Here is a 13,928-nt window from a genome sequence, read left to right on the forward strand (position 1 = left end):
TAATATTCCATTGTATATATGTGCCACATCTTCTTTATCCATTCATCCGATGATGGACACCTAGGTTGCTTCCATGTCCTGGCTATTGTAAACAGAGCTGCAATGAATATTTTGGTACATGACTCTTTCTGAATTATGGTTTTCTCAGGGTATATGCCCAGTAGTGGGATTGCTGGGTCATATGGTAGTTCTATTTTTAGTTTTTTAAGGAACCTCCATACTGTTCTCCATAGTGGCTGTATCAATTTACATTCCCACCAACAGTGCAAGAGTGTTCCCTTTTCTCCACACCCTCTCCAGCATTTATTGTTTCTAGATTTTTTGATGATGGCCATTCTGACCGGTGTGAGATGATACCTCATTGTAGTTTTGATTTGCATTTCTCTAATGATTAATGATGTTGAGCATTCTTTCATGTGTCTGTTGGCAATCTATCTCTTCTTTGGAGAAATGTCTATTTAGGTCTTCTGCCCATTTTTGGATTGGGTTGTTTGTTTTTTTGTTATTGAGCTGCATGAGCTGCTTGTAAATCTTGGAGATTAATCCTTTGTCCGTTGCTTCATTTGCAAATATTTTCTCCCATTCTGAGGGTTGTCTTTTGGTCTTGTTTATGGTTTCCTTTGCTGTGCAAAAGCTTTTAAGTTTCATTAGGTCCCATTTGTTTATTTGTGTTTTTATTTCCATTTCTCTAGGACCTGGGTCAAAAAGGATCTTGCTGTGACTTATGTCATACAGTGTTCTGCCTATGTTTTCCTCTAAGAGTTTGATAGTGTCTGGCCTTACACTTAGGTCTTTAATCCATTTTGAGTTTATTTTTGTGTATGGTGTCAGGGAGTGTTCTAATTTCATACTTTTACATGTACCTGTCCAATTTTCCCAGCACCACTTATTGAAGAGGCTGTCTTTTCTCCACTGTATATGCTTGCCTCCTTTATCAAAGATAAGGTGACCATATGTGCGTGGGCTTATCTCTGGGCTTTCTATCCTGTTCCATTGATCTATATTTCTGTTTTTGTGCCAGTACCAAACTGTCTTGATTACTGTAGCTTTGTAATATAGTCTGAAGTCAGGGAGCCTGATTCCTCCAGCTCCATTTTTCGTTCTCAAGATTGCTTTGGCTATTCGGGGTCTTTTGTGTTTCCATACAAATTGTGAAATTTTTTGTTCTAGTTCTGTGAAAAATGCCAGTGGTAGTTTGATAGGGATTGCATTGAATCTGTAGATTGCTTTGGGTAGCAGAGTCATTTTCACAATGTTGATTCTTCCAATCCAAGAACATGGTATATCTCTCCATCTATTTGTATCATCTTTAATTTCTTTCATCAGTGTCCTATAATTTTCTGCATACAGGTCTTTTGTCTCCTTAGGTAGGTTTATTCCTAGGTATTTTATTCTTTTTGTTGCAATGGTAAACGGGAGTGTTTTCTTAATTTCACTTTCAGATTTTTCATCATTAGTATACAGGAATGCAAGAGATTTCTGTGCATTAATTTTGTATCCTGCTACTTTACCAAATTCATTGATTAGCTCTAGTAGTTTTCTGGTAGCATCTTTTGGATTCTCTATGTATAGTATCATGTCATCTGCAAACAGTGACAGCTTTACTTCTTCTTTTCCGATTTGGATTCCTTTTATTTCTTTTTCGTCTCTGATTGCTGTGGCTAACACTTCCAAAACTATGTTGAATAATAGTGGTGAGAGTGGGCAACCTTGTCTTGTTCCTGATCTTAGTGGAAATGGTTTCAGTTTTTCACCATTGAGGACAATGTTGGCTGTGGGTTTGTCATATACGGCCTTTATTATGTTGAGGAAAGTTCCCTCTATGCCTACTTTCTGCAGGACTTTTATCATAAATGGGTGTTGAATTTTGTCGAAAGCTTTCTCTGCATCTATTGAGATGATCATATGGTTTTTCTCCTTCAATTTGTTAATATGATGTATCACGTTGATTGATTTGCGTATATTGAAGAATCCTTGCATTCCTGGAATAAACCCCACTTGATCATGGTGTATGATCCTTTTAATGTGCTGTTGGATTCTGTTTGCTAGTATTTTGTTGAGGATTTTTGCATCTATGTTCATCAGTGATATTGGCCTGTAGTTTTCTTTCTTTGTGACATCTTTGCCTGGTTTTGGTATCAGGGTGATGGTGGCCTCGTAGAATGAGTTGGGGAGTGTTCCTCCCTCTGCAATATTTTGGAAGAGTTTGAGAAGGATAGGTGTTAGCTCTTCTCTAAATGTTTGATAGAATTCGCCTGTGAAGCCATCTGGTCCTGGGCTTTTGTGTGTTGGAAGATTTTTAATGACAGTTTCAATTTCAGTGCTTGTGATTGGTCTGTTCATATTTTCTATTTCTTCCTGGTTCAGTCTCGGCAGGTTGTGCATTTCTAAGAATCTGTCCATTTCTTCCAGGTTGTCCATTTTATTAGCATAGAGTTGCTTGTAGTAATCTCTTATGATCGTTTGTATTTCTGCAGTGTCAGTGGTTACTTCTCCTTTTTCATTTCTAATTCTATTAATTTGAGTCTTCTCCTTTTTTCTCTTGATGAGTCTGGCTAATGGTTTATCAATTTTGTTTATCTTCTCAAAGAACCAGCTTTTAGTTTCATTGATTTTTGCTATTGTTTCCTTCATTTCTTTTTCATTTATTTCTGATCTGATCTTTATGATTTCTTTCCTTCTGCTAGCTTTGGGGTTTTTTGGTTCTTCTTTCTCTAATTGCTTTAGGTGCAAGGTTAGGTTGTTTATTCGAGATGTTTCCTGTTTCTTGATGTAGGCTTGTATTGCTATAAACTTCCCTCTTAGAACTGCTTTTGCTGCATCCCATAGGTTTTGGATCGTCGTGTCTCCATTGTCATTTGTTTCTAGGTATTTTTTGATTTCCCCTTTGATTTCTTCAGTGATCACTTCGTTATTAAGTAGTGTATTGTGTAGCCTCCATGTGTTTGTATTTTTTACAGATCTTTTCCTGTAATTGATATCTAGTCTCATAGCGTTGTGGTCAGAAAAGATACTTGATACGATTTCAATTTTTTTAAATTTACCAAGGCTTGATTTGTGACCCAAGATATGATCTATCCTGGAGAATGTTCCATGAGCACTTGAGAAAAATGTGTATTCTGTTGTTTTTGGGTGGAATGTCCTATAAATATCAATTAAGTCCATCTTGTTTAATGTATCATTTAAAGCTTGTGTTTCCTTATTTATTTTCATTTTGGATGATCTGTCCATTGGTGAAAGTGGGGTGTTAAAGTCCCCTACTATGATTGTGTTACTGTCGATTTCCCCTTTTATGGCTGTTAGTATTTGCCTTATGTATTGAGGTGCTCCTATGTTGAGTGCATAAATATTTACAATTGTTATACCTTCCTCTTGGATCGATCCCTTGATCATTATATAGTGTCCATCTTTGTCTCTTGTAATTGTCTTTATTTTAAAGTCTATTTTGTCTGATATGAGAATTGCTACTCCAGCTTTCTTTTGATTTCCATTTGCATGGAATATCTTTTTCCATCCCCTCACTTTCAGTCTGTATGTGTCTCTAGGTCTGAAGTGGGTCTCTTGTAGACAGCATATATATGGGTCTTGTTTTTGTATCCATTCAGCCAGTCTGTGTCTTTTGGTGGGAGCATTTAATCCATTTACATTTAAGGTAATTATCGATATGTATGTTCCTATTCCCATTTTCTTAAATGTTTTGGGTTTGTTATTGTAGGTGTTTTCCTTCTCTTGTGTTTCTTGCCTAGAGAAGTTCCTTTAGCATTTGTTGTAAAGCTGGTTTGGTGGTGCTGAACTCTCTCAGCTTTTGCTTGTCTGTAAAGGTTTTAATTTCTCCATCAAATCTGAATGAGATCCTTGCTGGGTAGAGTAATCTTGGTTGTAGGTTTTTCTCCTTCATCACTTTAAGTATATCCTGCCACTCCCTTCTGGCTTGCAGCGTTTCTGCTGAAAGATCAGCTGTTAACCTTATGGGGATGCCCTTGTGTGTTATCTGTTGTTTTTCCCTTGCTGCTTTTAATATGTTTTCTTTATATTTAATTTTTGATAGTTTGATTAATATGTGTCTTGGTGTGTTTCTCCTTGGATTTATCCTGTATGGGACTCTCTGTGCTTCCAGGACTTGATTAACTATTTCCTTTCCCATATTAGGGAAGTTTTCAACTATAATCTCTTCAAATATTTTCTCAGTCCCTTTCTTTTTCTCTTCTTCTTCTGGGACCCCTATAATTCGAATGTTGGTGCGTTTAATGTTGTCCCAGAGGTCTCTGAGACTGTCCTCAGTTCTTTTCATTCTTTTTTCTTTATTCTGGTCTGCAGTAGTTATTTCCACCATTTTATCTTCCAGGTCACTTATCCGTTCTTCTGCCTCAGTTATTCTGCTATTGATCCCATCTAGAGTATTTTTAATTTCATTTATTGTGCTTGTCATCGTTTCTTGGTTCCTCTTTAGTTCTTCTACGTCCTTGTTAAATGTTTCTTGCATTTTGTCTATTCTATTTCCAAGACTTTGGATCATCCTTACTATCATTATTCTGAATTCTTTTTCAGGTAGACTACCTATTTCCTCTTCATTTGTTAGGTCTGGTGTGTTTTGACCCTGCTCCTTCATCTGCTGTGTGTTTTTCTGTCTTCTCATTTTGCTTATCTTACTGTGTTTGGGGTCTCCTTTTCACAGGCTGCAGGTTCGTAGTTCCCGTTGTTGTTGGTATCTGTCCCCAGTGGCTAAGGTTGGTTCAGTGGGTTGTGTAGGTTTCCTGGTGGAGGGAACTAGTGCCTGTGTTCTGGTGGATGAGGCTGGATGTTGTCTTTCTGGTGGGTTCGTCCACGTCTGGTGGTGTGTTTTGGGGTGTCTGTGGCCTTATTATGATTTTAGGCAGCCTCTCTGTTAATGGATGGGGCTGTGTTCCTCTCTTGCTAGTTGTTTGGCATAGGGTGTCCAACACTGTAGCTTGCTGGTCGTTGAGTGAAGCTGGGTCTTGATGTTGAGATGGAGATCTCTGAGAGATTTTCGCCGTTTGGTATTACGTGGAGCTGGGAGGTCTCTTGTGGACCAGTGTCCTGAAGCTGGCTCTCCCACCTCAGAGGCACAGCCCTGATGCCTGGCTGGAGCACCAAGAGCCTTTCATCCACACGGCTCAGAATAAAAGGGAGAAAAAATGGAAAGAAAGAAAAAAAGAGGATAAAATAAAATAAAATAAAGCAATTATAATAAAAAATAAGAAAAAAGAGAAAAAAAATTATTAAGAGTAAATTTATTAAGAAAAAAAAATTTTTTAATTTTTAAAAATAGATTTATTAATTTTTTATACTAAAAATAAGAAAAAAATTATTTAGAAAAAATTTATTAAGAAAAAAAATCTTTTAATTTTTTAAAATAAAAAATATGAAAAAACTTATTAAAAATTTTTTTAAAAATAGAAAATAAGGAAAAAATTATTAAAAAAACATTTATTAGGGAAAAACAAAAATTTTTAAGCCAAAAAAAAAAAAAAAAAAAAAACGGACGGACCTAACCCTAGGACTAACGGTGAGAGCAAAGCTATACAGACAAAATCTCACCCAGAAGCATACACATCTACACTCACAAAAAAAAGGAAAAGGGGAAAAGTTAATATATCCTGCTCCCAAAGTCCATCTCCTAAATTTGGGATGATTCGTTGTCTATTCAGGTATTCTACAGATGCAGGCACATCAAGTTGTTTGTGGAGCTTTAATCCGCTGCTTCTGAGGCTGCTGGGAGAGATTTCCCTTTCTCTTCTTTGTTCGTACAGCTCCCGGGGTTCAGCTTTGGATTTGGACCCGCCTCTGCATGTAGGTCCCCTGAGGGCATCTGTTCCCCGCCCAGACAGAACGGGGTTAAAGGAGCAGCTGATTCGGGGGCTCTGGCTCAGTCAGGCCGGGGGGAGGGAGCGGTACGGAGGAGGCGGGGCGAGCCTGCGGCGGCAGAAGCCGGCGTGACGTTGCAGCAGCCTGAGGCGCGCCGTGCGCTCTCCCGGGGAAGATGTCCCCGGATTACGGGAGCCTGGCCGTGGCGGGCTGCACAGGCTCCCGGGAGGGGCGGTGTGGAGAATGACCTGTGCTCGCCCACAGGCTGTTTGGTGGCGGCAGCAGCAGCCTTAGCGTCTCATGCCCGTCTCTGGGGTCCGCGCTGATAGCCGCGGCTCGCGCCCGTCTCTGGAGCTCGTTTAGGCGGCGCTCTGAATCCCCTCTCCTTGCGCGCCGCGAAACAAAGAGGCAAGAAAAATTCTCTTGCCTCTTTGGCAGCTGCAGTCTTTTTCCCGGACTCCCTCCCGGCTAGCACCGAAGCCCGAGCCCCAGCTCCCAGGCCCCGCCCGCCCCGGCGGCTGAGCAGACAAGCCTCTCGGGCTGGTGAGTGCTGGTCGGCACCGCTCCTCTGTGCGGGAATCTCCGCTTTGCCCTCCGCACCAATGTGGGTGCGCTCTCCTCCGTGGCTCCGAAGCTTCCCCCCTCTGCTACCCGCAGTCTCTGCCCACGAAGGGGCTTCCTAGTGTGTGGAAACCTTTCCTCCTTCACAGCTCCCTCCCACTGGTGCAGGTCCCGTCCCTATTCTTTTGTCTCTGTTATTTCTTTTTTCTTTTGCCCTACCCAAGTACGTGGGGATTTTCTTGCCTTTTGGGAGGTCTGACGTCTTCTGCCAGCGTTCAGTGGGTGTTCTGTAGGAGCAGTTCCACGTGTAGATGTATTTCTCATGTATCTGTGGGGAGGAAGGTGATCTCCGCGTCTTACTCTTCCGCCATCTTGCCCCTCCGGAATTTTTTTTTAAGTTGTGGACCAGCATTATTGTTAGCCCTGGCTGTCACTGAGCAGTATTCACAGGCATAGAATGGGGGAGGGTAAGGCTGGCCATATGAGTGATCTGGGGAACCAGACCCACCTGGTGAAGCCATACCAGCCCCCTGCTGGGCAGAGTTGATGGTGCAGTCTGGTCAGGGGACTTACCTGACACACTCATTGACTCTGGGGCCGTCAGTGTCTCAACACTAGAGCACCATCTAATGCAGATTTCTTTTCACCTGAAAAACTCTCAGTTTCTTCATGGAGTAGGCTCACTTCTTACTGTGTCACACTGAGTCCCTGCCTGTGGCTTTGTTCAGAGGGAGAAGGGCTTCTCTGTGTGGTGTGTTTAGGGAGTGCTACAAGCTCTACCTATCCCTCCCTCCAGCCCCCTGGAGATTCACAGTATGCAGTGCACACTCAAGGCTTCGGTAAGTACTGCAAAAAAGAATCCCGCTTCACCTGATGTTTCTCCCACTTCTTTGAACAAAGAATCCTTTTTTCAATAACACCTGTTAACATCCTGTGAAGTATGTTGGGGAAGCTTGGGTTGGTTATTCTGCCCCTTGAATGCAATTGTGTTAGGCTAGAACAACATGCAACTTTTGTGATCTTTTTACTCTGGGAGGGCAGTAGGAAAAGAAATGACTATATTAATGTAGGTTCTGTATCATTTATTTAACTACTATATATTGCATGCTTTTTAGTGTCAGACACTGGTAATAATACACCAGTGAACAGAATAGACAAAGGGTTTGCCTTAATGGACTTAACATCCTAGTGAAAAGGTCAGCAACCTACGGCCCAGGAGACAAATCAGCCTGCATCTTGTTTTTGTAAGTAATGTCTTACTGGAGCACAGCCATGCCCACCTGATTATGTATAGACTATGGCTGTTCTTGCACTACAATGGCAGAGTTGATTAGTTTCAATAGATACCATGTGGCCTGTAAAACCTAAAACATTTACTATGTCGCCCTTTACAGAGGTTTGCTGACCCCAGTTCTAATGGGAAGAGACATATGAAGTGAGTAGTCTTATGGAGAACAATAACACCACTGTTTCAGTGTGATAAGACTTGCTTCTTTACACAGTGAGGTCAGGGAAGAGCTCTCTGATTATGTGATGTTGGAGTAGAGACCTGAAGGAAGTGAAGGAGCAGCCATATGGATATCTTGAAGAAATTTCCAACAAGAGGAACAGCAAATGAAAAGGCCCTGAGGCAGGGATGTTTGACATATTTACAATACAGCAAGGAGACCAGTGTGACAAGAGCAAAGTGGGGAAGAAAGAGTGTACTAAGAAATGAGATCACGGAGGTAGCAGGATCATGTGGCGCCTAATAGACACTAGTGAGGACTTTGGCTCTTGCTCTGTATAGGATGGAAAGTCATTGGAGTCTGAGCAGAGAATGACACAATCCAACTTGGATTTTAACAGTATCCTCTGGCTGCTATATTGATAAACAAGGACAATAGCCGGAAGGACATTATCTAAGTGACATATAATGGTGGCTTTGGACGAGGGAGGTAGCGGTTAAGATGTGAAGAAGCAGAAAAATAGAAACCACTCTAGGTATTTCAAACAGCAGAAGTTGAACTCAGAAAGTTGGTTGCACAGGGGATGGAAAAGCTGAGAAATCAAACGAAGAATGAAACAATCCATGGATTAGCACCAGCAGGAGGTAGCTCCCCTCTAGGGCAGGAAGGACAACAGGATGGAGGGATGCCATCAGAGCCTCCTCATTGTGGCTGTCCAGATGGGAATAAAACCATGGAGGGGGCCGCCCAGCACAAGCTGGAATCCTGGGGAGAAGGGCCTGTCCTGTGGAAGCTAGTGCCTTGGAGGGGATGCTGCTATTGCTGGAAAATGCCCAGGCCCCCAAAGCAGAGAGAAAGGGAGAAATGACTTAGAAATACCTTGGCTTCTCCCTTGTGTCCTTCAGTGTTTGTTCTCCTTAAGACGAAACTTGTCAAAACTGTTGGAGAGCCTGGGAAATGTGGTTTTCAGGAAAAACACATGGGGTGGAGCTGAAAGCAAACAAGTGACAGCTATGTTGAGGTGTCGCAGGACATGGGAGACCAGCTGGAGGCTCAGAGGCCTCGCATCCAGGTAGCTCTGTGGGCGGCCTGCTGTCAGTTTCCAGGTGGGCATTCACCCAGCACTGCACTTGTTTTGGTGGCCAGTTATGCCTGACTCCATAACTTGAGTTTTTCCCACTCAGCTACAATGGCCTCTCAAGCTAAGGGTAGGCCCTAATTCTAGACTCTTTTACCAATAATATCTACTCACACATAGAAGGCCATTTACGTCTCAGTCCTGAGCCAGTATCATGTACAACTGCAGAGGAGAGAAAAATAAGGAGGGAGGGTGTCATTTCAGCTTCCTTCATACAAATTGGAGGCCCTTCCTTCTCACCTCGCTCCAAAGGGCTGTTGGCTACAGACAATTAGCATTTACATACAACTCGGTGTTTGAGACAGCACATGCCTATTAACAGCGTGTTAATAATTAATAAACATAACTGACCAGAGTCAAGGACCAAGTTACATCTTTAAATTCTGCTTTGAATCCTGGGCAGGCACCTTCTCAGGGCTGGGAGATGCCGAGCTCTTCATCTCAGCAGGCTTTTTCTAGGGGGTGATATTGAAAGGACTTGCCACATTTGGGAAACTGGCTCTCTTTATTTCAAAAACCTGGTGTCTAGTGCAGGGAGGCGGCTACTCTGAGCTGGGGAGTCCCTTGCTTGGAAATGTGCCCTGCAGATTTCTGTTTTTCCTGCTCTTTGGCAGAAGTGGTAAAGGAGTGAAGAGTTAGGAGATGCTTCTTGTGTTTAAATTTGTGGCTTCTGGAGTCAGGCAGGCTGGGCTGAGAAGCCTGACTCAGAGCTTGCTGTGTGACCTTGAAAAAAACTCTGCTCGGTTTTGCCTTTATTTTCCTCATCTGTAAAATGGGGATAGGAATAGACCCAGCACTGGCCACTTAATTTGTGAAGCCCAGTGCAAAGTGAAAATGCAGGCCCTTGTTCAAAAGTTAAAAAGAATTTTAGGAGAGTGACAGCAGAGTGTTCAACCAAGTGTGGGGCCCTGTACAGCTATGCACATCACATGCCGTGAAGCTGGCCCTGCTGGATGGGGGCTGAGGATTCAGCATGAGGAAGTGGTGCCCTGCTCCCTTTCAGCGGTGCTGGGTTGGGTGGGAAGTGCCATCTCCGTGACCACAGAGACATTAGGCAGCCTCAACTTTTGCCAGGTTGCCTATGGTTTCTAGAAGCAGCTCCCACTCTTGATGCTTTGGTACTACTCCCTGCCCAAATCCTCAGGAATATCTGCTTCTCTTCATCTGACCCTTTCTTCTTTTCCTTGCCCTGGCACCTTTTCTCTCCCCATCCCTTTCACTTATCAGTTTTGTTTTAAGACACTCCTAAATAAAGAAGATGTGGTCCATATATACAATGGAATATTACTCAGCCATAAAAAGGAATGAAATTGGGTCAATTGTAGAGACGTGGATGGATCTAGAGACTGTCAAACAGAGTGAAGTAAGTCAGAAAGAGAAAAACAAATATCGTATATTAACGCGTATATGTGGAACCTAGAAAAATAGTACAGATGAACATGTTTGCAGGGCAGAAATAGAGACACAGATGTAGAGAACAAACATATGGACACCAAGGGGGGAAAGTGGCAGGGAGGGGTTGGTGTGATGAATTGGGAGATTGGGATTGACATATATACACTAATATGTATAAAATGGATAGCTAATAAGAACCTGCTGTATAAAATAAATAAATAAAATAAAATTCAAAAATTCAAAAAAAAAAAGGCACTCCTAAGTCAGTGATCCCACTGCATGCCCAGTGGAATGCTGGTCTGCCACAAGGCTCCGACATAGGTGTTGCGGTCAAGGTGCAGGATGCCATCCTCCTTTTGGAGACTCACAATACTCTTGTGCTACTAGAGGCCTTAGAAGTCCCACAGTGATCAGACCTTTTAAAGTGTGTCTATACCAGCACTCAAACTTATTGACCCAGGAACTCTTTACGTCATATTACAACCTCAGGATAGAATCTTGTAGAAGTCACAGCTTACCAAGCACACCTTCAGGCATAATATCTTTTTGTCCTTTAAGAGGGTGTATTGCACTCCCAACACCTCTAATAGCCAGAGAAATCTCCAACACGTGGTGGATTTTTTCCCTTGAAACCTGGTGAGAGAAGTATTTTTGAACCAGGGAAACCTTCCACACACCTGCTTGCTCTGTCTTCACCTGTAAAACTCCTCTGGGGTCTGGCCAGTCACAAAGTCTGAGGGGTCGAGTGTAAATTCCAGAAAGCGAGAAATGGAAGGAACAAAAATGTTACAAAATGTCCCTGCTTGAGATTCGTTGACAGTTGGCACCATATTCTTTTGAGTGTACATTTATCCCAGAGAGAGAAACATTTCCATCCCATCCCTTGCCATTGGGCTTTTAAATAGCCAAACACTTTGAAAAACAGAGATGGTTAATCTCCCGTGAAAATGAAGCTTTAGCTATTTTCCACTTCATCAATATAACCTTTAGTGATATAATTCTCTTCCTGTGTATTATGCCTGCCTTTGCAAGTCAGTATGAAATAAAAAGGTATTTCTTGAACACACAAATACACATTCTCTCTTTCTCTCTCTTTCTCTTACACACAATTTGAAATGACGATTATGGTTAGAGCTTAGAATGGTTCAGAGGTTACTATAACTAAATGAAGTTAATTCTGTTTTGCAATTACCTGCATTTCAGTTTCAGTATTTGCTCAGATGACTTAAAGGCTTTGAAAGGTGCATTCAAATAAACTTCTAAGACCCTTCTAGCTATTGATCTCTTCTGCATTCATTAGATTCCCTAAGAACACAGAGCCGGTTTGCTACAGTAGTTAGCATCTACCTTGTCATGTGACAACTGCAATTATCTTTTTTGGCGATGAATACAATCTTTGCAGTGTTTACCTTTTAAAAATTTTTCTTAGCCAATTAAATAAAATTTGGTAACATTTCAAAGACTGTTAATCACAACCAAATGCCCTAAATGTCAGGATGCATTGAAATTTTCGCTGCTAACTGATGAATCACTGAGCTAATTGTAGTTCATCATCAGGCCCTTGTCATTGTTATTATTATGGAAAACACTTCCATCGCTCTCGCTATTCAGTAAAAATAAGTTCTAGACAAATATGAAGAGAAGAGATATTACTCATCAAAGCATTTGAATTTAATTGCATTCTTCAAAATTCTCCAACTGCAGATTGCTGCAGAGAAAACCAGGGACTCAGCCACGAAGGAAAGTAGTGGTTTTGAGTAAATAGCTCCGGGCAGCCCCTTCTTCCAGTCTGCAGTATTCAGATATCTTTATTTCCCTCTTTTTCTTGCCTTTTGTTTGGGAGAGTTTTTCCAGGATGTTTTCAAATGAGTTATATGAACAACAGTCCCGGGGTGTCCTGATTTTTTTTCCGTTCTGCAGCCTCTGTGACCAAATGCATACATCACTTGTATTCAGGGGCACGTCACTGGGTTTATCCAATGCCGTGAAGGCTGTGTTGTATTGCAGGCTCTCCAAAACATCTCCAGAACAACCTGTTGTTAAGACAAGGCTGCAAAGCTGTTCTTTCTTATTACACTATGTTGGTAGAATCTTAGTAGCATCTCAGAGAGGAAAGGACAAAGTCATTTATTGAGACTATGAAAGTCTAGTTGAGGTGGGTCTTCAAAGTGGAGGAGAGGGAAGAGGCTTCGTTGAGACCGGGTACGAATCCTAAATTATAGTTTAGGATTGGTGGATGCAGCAAGGGGAAGATTTTGAGGTCAGGGTTTCAAAGAGTTTTAGGGTATAAATTGTCCTTTGATGCTTTCTGTTGAAGAGTTGATGGGTCTCTCAGGAAGTTCCTGGAATAAGCAATAAAGTTATTTGCAGTTTTCATCTTCCTGAGCAAGAGTTTTCTAGAATAGTAAGTTATGTCAATAAAGACAGTAGAATAGGAGTTACGTGGAAAGCTTTGTGGTCCGATGGCCTTAGTTCTCAGGTATTTCTACCTACTGATACTGTATCATGGGCCCTGTCTGCTCATTAATTTAAGGGCACCTGTCCAGTCTGAGTTGCAGGGATGGCTGTCAGGGCCAAGACTAAAGTGAGGCACATTCCAAGGGCACAGAATTTAAGGAGCACTCACTCACTCTCAGGGTAGTGGCCTTGGTGACTGCCGTGCCACCCTGGAACACTGGAAAGGATAAAGGGAGGAAGAGCAGGAGAAGGAAATGAACATTTGTGGAGCCATTGGATTGAGGAATGTCATCTCATCATTGGGACGCCATAGGTAGAATGTACCGAATCTGGGAGTAGATTCTGGAGCCAGACTGCCTGGGTTCAAATCTCAGCTATGACAGATATTAGCTGTGTGATCTTGGGCAAGTTAGCTAATCTCTCTGTGCCTCTGTTCCTCACCTGTCAAATGGGGATAATGATAGTACTTATCTCAGAGGGTAGTAAAGATTAAGTAGGTTAATACTTGTAGCCCAGCATATAATGAACATATAACTTGTGTTGTAACAACCATATAAGCATGTTAGTGCCATCTTATAAATGGAGAAAAGGATATTCTCAAAAGAGACCTTATCCTAGGCACCAATTTGTGGTGCTGAGATGGGTTTGAGTATTTTCTGCTATACTGTGGTATTCCATGCATGTTCTGAGTTGGTTTTGCTTTGTCCTAATACAGCCATGAGGCAATTCATTCCATCCATCCATCCATCCATCCATCCATTCATCCAATCTTCTTTCAAGTTACTGCAACTTCAGACTCTTCATTAGAATTCTAAGTCCATGGAGACTAGGCATTACTCTTCAATGTGAGTGCTTTTTTAGCTCTGGTTCATCAGGAGCCAGCAGCAAATCCAAGGGCTGCCTCCATCCTTCCCCCGTGTCATGGTCAACAGATTGAACGTGCCTGTATGTTGTCACTCCATGCCTTTGTACATGCTCTTTGCTCTCTCTGAAAGGCCCTTATCCCAGATGCTCACCTCCTTCAGGTATTACTCAAATGCCACCTTCTCATTGAGGTCTTCCCAGACTATTTTTTCTAAAGTTGGCCCTCTGCATTTTCTATC

General features: G+C 42.0%; 1 protein-coding gene across 1 annotated transcript in view; it reads left to right on the forward strand.

Annotated features, from left to right (window-relative positions):
• CACNA2D3 (calcium voltage-gated channel auxiliary subunit alpha2delta 3) overlaps positions 1–13,928 on the forward strand; it is a 791,777-nt gene that overhangs the window by 393,279 nt on the left and 384,570 nt on the right. The gene's annotated exons all lie outside the window — the stretch shown is intronic.

Source organism: Eubalaena glacialis, chromosome 7 (assembly GCF_028564815.1).
Source record: "Eubalaena glacialis isolate mEubGla1 chromosome 7, mEubGla1.1.hap2.+ XY, whole genome shotgun sequence".
NCBI classification, from domain to species: domain Eukaryota; kingdom Metazoa; phylum Chordata; class Mammalia; order Artiodactyla; family Balaenidae; genus Eubalaena; species Eubalaena glacialis.